Source organism: Pinus tabuliformis, chromosome 8 (genome assembly GCF_031772625.1).
Source record: "Pinus tabuliformis cultivar Carrire ecotype Pingquan chromosome 8, CPIR1, whole genome shotgun sequence".
NCBI lineage: Eukaryota > Viridiplantae > Streptophyta > Pinopsida > Pinales > Pinaceae > Pinus > Pinus tabuliformis.
The window spans coordinates 573,564,589-573,571,354 of NC_142294.1; the positions used below are offsets into that span (position 1 = coordinate 573,564,589).

Sequence of the window (6,766 nt, forward strand, 5' to 3'; positions counted from 1 at the left end):
CCTAGTGGCTCGGTTATAACACAACCCGATAGCCTACTAGTGGTTGAGTTTGACTACATCAACTCTTAACTAGAGTTACAATATAGACTCTTCTAGAGTCTTTTACATCAAAAACATGTGGCTAGCCCCATTTCCATGAATAATGGGGGCTGATGTGGCATCCTCTCGAACTATATGTGTGAAAATAGAAAGGTCAACTTCTAAGTGGTATAACTTTTGCATACAGACTTTGATTGATGCACTTCTTTCGTCGTAGGAAATATATTTGTGTGTAGAATAACATGAAAAGATGTTGTGCTTAAGCAACAAAGTTTTACCCCCCAAAAAAACATTGTTTGATGCCTCAAAATGCTCCTATAATGTTTCAAACCCCGTTTTTCCAAACTAGGTCCCGCCAGTAAAAATGGTCATGTGAGTTGATTACTCCACTTTTTCCACTATGAATGCATCGAGATGGATGAAAAACAATATAATGATCCAATTCATATCACTATAGGATATAAATTGGGCTGATTTATTTATACTGGTGTAGATAAGGAGAATATCTTCTCTTATGCCATCATTTACATTGAAATGGGTTTTTCAGAAGGCCTTCCCAAGCTTAATCAACTTAACTTGCACAGTTGGTACCATCTCCATAACCCAATATTATGAATAAGTTCCCTTTAAATGTAATTCTTGCCATAAGTATGGGTGCTTTGCAAAAAGTTGTCCTAAGGATCCAACTTATCATCATTCTTCTAATCATTTGTTGTCTTCTCATAGTAATGATGAGAAAGGAGCATTCAAACTAGTTACAAGAAAACACAAAAAGCAATTGACTAAGAGGCAACATGCTAGCAAGCATGATTCTCATCAGCATCCTTCCACCTATAATAGATATGAATTTTTGATGTTCCAAATGGCAGAAGTTATGGGTGATGAGGCCCAAGTTGATAAATCATTCCTAGAGTAAGTGTCTCCAAAGAATATTAATTCATTTGTTGAGGAAAAATCTGCATCCAACAATACTGACGAAATCCCTCTTACAGAAAAGAAAGAAGAAGTTGCAACAGAGGATGAGGAGGAACTCAAACCCCACTCTTCTTCTCCTTCCTACTCAAATGTGTTAAAAAATAATATGTGTTCTTCCCCTCCTTTAAGTATAATTTGGAAAAGTTAAAACAAGAAAGCCCAAATTTGGTGTCGAGAACTCTCTTGCCTCCTATGGGTCTAACAGTGAGTCAATTTCTCTCAAATCTTAGAAATGTTTTGTTTTTGCATCATCCTGTGCAAGAAATTTGTAAGAATCTACTCATGTTCTCAAGAAACGATAGGTGCAAGCTTTAGGTGGTTTAGTATGAGATTTTTGCCCCTCTTTTTTTTAGGTGAATTATGAGTTTTAGCTCCTTTCTTTTTAGATTCATGGAAGAAATCTTCTTTGTAGTAGTCACTCTAATGTACTTGTTGCGTATTCCAGACACAATTTTTTATTAATACAAACTCTCTCTCTCTCTCTTTCTATATATATATATATATATATATATATATATATATATATATTGTTGTAGTTGTAAGATGAGCACTTTTTTCTTTATTTTTATTTTAATAAGTGATAAATAAGAGAGGAATTGAATTTGTAATATATTATTATAATAATTTTAAATTGTATTGTCAGCATAACCTTGTATATGGAAGGAGGGACCTAGTCGACCTCTTCTCCTTTCACAATGGGAGGTTGAAAAGCAACACCTAGCCATGAGACCATACCAATTATCAAAAACCACCATGGGAAAAGAGACATGAGAATGGAAAGTAGAAAACAAAATGGCATAGAGAGGGGTGGGAGTCAAGGTCAAATGGGAGGGAAACCAAATGAAGGGACCATGGAAAATAAAGGTAAACACGAGAAGAAAAACTAAGAATATAAGAGTCCAAAAGGGGAGGCCATGTGGAAATGAAGACAACACTGAGGCTTAAAAGCCAACTCAAAATCCCATGTAATAAACCCCCATCAAGAATTGCAAGCCCAAAGAGGGAAAATAAAACGAAAATTCCTATAAAACACTAATATCATCACATCTATGACCGAGGAGAAGTTCAAGATGGAAAGGAAGAAAAATTTGAACTTGTGACTCCCTCTTTGCAGTTGCAGTGCACTCGAAGTGGCATGTTCTAGGCTAACTAGATACCAACTGAGAACAACTACCAACCCTACATGTAAATCTAGCTCCATCAACCAACTAGCATTGGTTCACCTAATTCCGAAACTTTCCTTTCCCAAGAATGGTAATTCAACAAAGGACAACAATTTCCCACTAGATTTGCATATAAACAGAAACCCCCATGCAACTATATAAATTGTAGGTTGCCTTTCCTTATCAACATTCCCCCAATCAATTTCACCATACGTCATTGTTTGTCCAAATTCATTCATGATTACCACTCATTGGCTCCTCAAGTTTACATGCAAGATGGGTTGTCCTTCTCTAGATTCCCATGCATCTACAACCATCGCCTTCACCTCTCCCACACACAACGCAGACTATGTCGTAGTTGCAAGCATACTATTAACCATGCAACTCTTCCTATTTTCATTAATTTCTTCACTCATTTCAATTAGTGGTGGTTTCCCCATCGTATGAGCAACCTCCTTAGGGGATGAATAATTTAAAATTTATAATTAATACTATTATTTTAAAATTTAAACGAGAAAAAAATATTTAAATTTTATCTAATAACATTTTATTTTATTTTTATTTTTATTATAACAATTAAAAAACTTTGTGTTATGCACAATTTGGCTCTGAGGAAGCTTTGACAGTTGCTTTTCTCCCGATATCCTACTTCGATTGGTTCCCATGACCCCTTTAATGTAAATACAAAATGTTGTACATGTGTTCCCAAATACCATCAATCACCCATACTCGTAAAGGACTAGGATTGGTGTTCTCTGATTGTTGTTTTCAAATATTTCTGCTATTATTCTCTTTCTTTTTTCAGAAATGTCCCTCAAAACAAATGCAACATAGGATGTAACATGCTTCAAAGTTCAACCACCTCAGGACTGATTTCATCTTTGCTTTGGGAAAGAGAGACCCCTGAGGCAATTTTCATTTTGGTGCAACTAAAACAACCATACCTTTCTTATGACACGTCTGGATTACTTTTCTTTTTCTTTGATTGATAAATGACCCGTTGATAACGAAGTGGCCTACCTTTGGCTTAGGGGTCGCAGCAGATGGGTATCTATTGTGCCAAATTCACCCATGACATGCTCAACATCCGTAAGCTATCAAGGTCACAAAGACTTCCAACGAGTCACACATGCAGTAGTTAGCTATGCCAGCAGCACTAAAGTGGCAACATCTATACCCCAAGATCTAAAGCATTGAAAGTGCTTGAATTGACCATTATACGCCTGATGATTATTTTGTTTATGGATTGGGGAGAAAAAAATGGCATATGGCTAAGCTCTGTTCAAGAAACTGAACTCATAAATCAATTGGGTTTCCTTGAATTAAATGCCTCTTCTGAAGATAACATGCTTGATATTTGAATGGTAAATAAATAAAGTGTATATAATGCAACAGTTGCAGATCAGCGTTCCCATTGAGGTAATAAAAATAAAGATAGGAGAAAAATATATTCCATGTGTTCCAGACACTAACAAGATATTATAGAATCAGTGTTGTGCATGAGTATCAGAGGGATAAATTCAGCAACACTATCATTTTCAATATCCTTTATCACTGATTAACAAAATCAAATTTACATCAACAAATGACATTTTGCCAGCCCATTGAAAACTTTTTGCGAGCCCCTTGAAAACAAGGGCACTCCCTCAAATACACTATCATTTTCAATTTCCTTTATCACTGATTAATAAAATCAAATTTTCATCGACAAAAGACGTTTTGCGAGCCCCTTGAAAACAAGGGCACTCCCTCAGATTTAATATGGTTCTGTACACCTAAATTTTCAACAAAAGCCAAACAAGATAACCCATTAAAAAAATAATTCATTGGAACAAATAAAAGAACCCTGCTAAATAAATATTTTGTAGTTTTCCTCTGCATATTTAAAAGGATAAACGAGCCTTCAAAGATGTCCCGGGCAATGCCCACTTCAGAAGATCATAAAAATTCAAATCGCCTCTAGGACATTTTATTAACTTCGGTAGGTTTAGGGTCAATGAACTTCACATTCAATCTTGCTTAAAAATGAACGAACTTTGATATACATCGTGACCTAAAATAACGATTTGGGGTAATTGCCAAACAAGACAACCCATTAAAAAAATAATTCATTGGAACAAATAAAACAACCCTGCTAAATAAATATTGTGTAGTTTTGTAGTTATCCTCTGCATATTTAAAAAGATAAACGAGCCTTAAAAGATGTCCCGGGCATTGCCCACTTCAGAAGATGATAAAAATTCAAATCGCATCTAGGACATTTTATTAACTTCGGTAGGTTTAGGGTCAATGAGCTTCACATTCAATCTTGCTTAATATGAACGAAATTTGATATACATCGTGGCCTAAAATAACGATTTGGGGTTATTGACAACCATCATGGCCTAAAATTACGGTTTAGGGTTATTGACAACCATCATGGCCTAAAAGTAAGGTTTAGGACATATAGGCATAAATAAAGACCTGAGGTTAGGGTTAAATCCTTCATGCAGAATCCGATTTTAGGGCGAACCCTGATTTGCCCCTCGGAACCGCCATACCAATACAACTTTCTCTGAGAAACCCCAAATCTAAAACGCTGGAAACCCTACACCAGCTGAAGTTTACAGCAAATCAAATGCAATCACTGAGAAAATATAAAACAAAAATCATCTGACCTCAATAACCGATAAACTTACAGAAGCGGTCTTCAAGAGCTCAAAATGCTTGTTGCCTTTACAGAGCAAACACTCGATGTAGGTGAAATCCTTTTTATCTACGTACTTCCCATTTTTTCAGAACTCTGCCGATACAATTTGCTCTACTCTGCATCGCCCGGGAAAATCTTTGGATCGGGCTGCTCTCATTTTTTCAGAACTCTGCCGATACAATTTGCTCTACTCTGCATCGCTCGGGAAAATCTTTGGATCGGGCTGCTCTCAAGAATCCTCTGTATAAGCTCCAAAACTGCCTTTGCATTCCAGAGAGCCTTTTGCGCAGGCGCCATCAAATGACATATTCTATAAATTAGGTGGCGGAGGCTAAAAGCTCTGTAAAACCAGCCACGTACCAAGGTTTCATTAAAGCCCAGGGAGGCATTGGGATACCAACCCAGTTTTGATTAAATTTCATTAAAGCCGAGGGAGACAGAGGCATTGGATACGATATAATTTATGAGCTTACCGTACTGAAAAAAATTTCTAAGAATTTCGTGTTTTACATAGTTTTACTTAGGGTGCTGGGGGTTTCCCGGTGATGACTCCGCCGCCACCACCAGGGATTCAAATCCCAAGGGATGGCGTCAGCAGTGCACGGACTAATAAATAAAAGCTTTGAAATTACTTGAAAACCAGTTTCGATTTTTGTGTTGCCGTAATGCTCGCCAAACCCGCCATTTTGCTCGGCATCATTGTATCATCAGCATTCTTTATCCACCGTCCACAACTTCGCTATGGAGCTTCCAACTGCCATGGGAAAAACAATAAATCTATGCTGAAGTCCACAACACACAGGTTCATTTGGGTGATGTACTATTTTGAAGATCTTGTCCATAAAAAAATATATGTCGTGCGTTGATTGAGGTTCGTTGTACCTGACATTTGTGTTTGTTTTTGTTTATAGTCGTGCATTAAGATGTAATAATACCAACTTCATTCTCTTTTAATAAATGACCGTGTGAGGCCATAAACTCTATTAATAATTTTTTCCTAATGGACTCTATTAATAACTTGCCCAAGTTTACATGTATATTAATTTTTTCCTAATAAACTCTATTAATAACTTGCCCAAGTTTACATGTATATTAATTTGATTAAAGTCACATCGATGAAACTTTTCGAATGGACTGAAATACGCTATACGAAAATCTAATATAATATTGTATAGGTGCAACTCCGATATCGGATTTTCTTTTAATATGGGCTAGGTTATATTATAATTCCGAAAGAAGAGGAAAAGTTAACATTATTTATAATTTATAATTTAATGATTAAATTGAGAAAATTATTTTTTTGGTCTATCAAGAGTGGTACTTGATCATGAATATAGGAGTTGGAATTTTGGAATTTATAGTCATTTAATGAGATAAATTTGGTAGTAATTCAAATAAAAGCAATTTTAAGTGAGAAGTTGTACAATGATCAATATAGTTTTGCACACTCATAATTCCATACAATTATATGAACATAATCATATGAACATGATGTATGGTCGTATAGTTGTATTGGAAAATTTATACAATAATGTGGATGGTTTATATAGTTGTTTTTATAGTTCATATCAAGAAGATTGAGCTACACGTTTTTGTGTGAGGATCATCCTTCTCACTCACCCTACAAAGAATTACAATCATATGAACATGATGTATGGTCATATAGACATGGTCTTATAGTTGTATGGCAAATTTAGACAATAATGTGGATGATTTATATAATTGTTTTTATTGTCCATATCAAGAAGATTGAGCAACACGTTTTTGTGTGAGGGTCATCTTTCTCACTGAGCCGACAAAGAATTTTGATTTGTTTATGTGTGAAAGTCATGTAGAAAGATATCGTGAATACCCTAATTATATTCTTAAGTTTTCTAGAAACAACACACCAAAAATAAAA

At 35.5% G+C, this 6,766-nt stretch overlaps 1 long non-coding RNA gene across 1 annotated transcript; it reads right to left on the reverse strand.

Moving 5' to 3' along the window:
- Positions 1-4,411: 4,411 nt before the first annotated feature.
- LOC149236773 (uncharacterized) lies at positions 4,412-5,691 on the reverse strand. The gene is made up of 2 exons (XR_016268434.1): positions 4,856-5,691; positions 4,412-4,773 (listed from the first exon to the last, which is right to left on the reverse strand). It is a non-coding gene; the product is annotated as an uncharacterized LOC149236773 (long non-coding RNA).
- Positions 5,692-6,766: the final 1,075 nt, after the last annotated feature.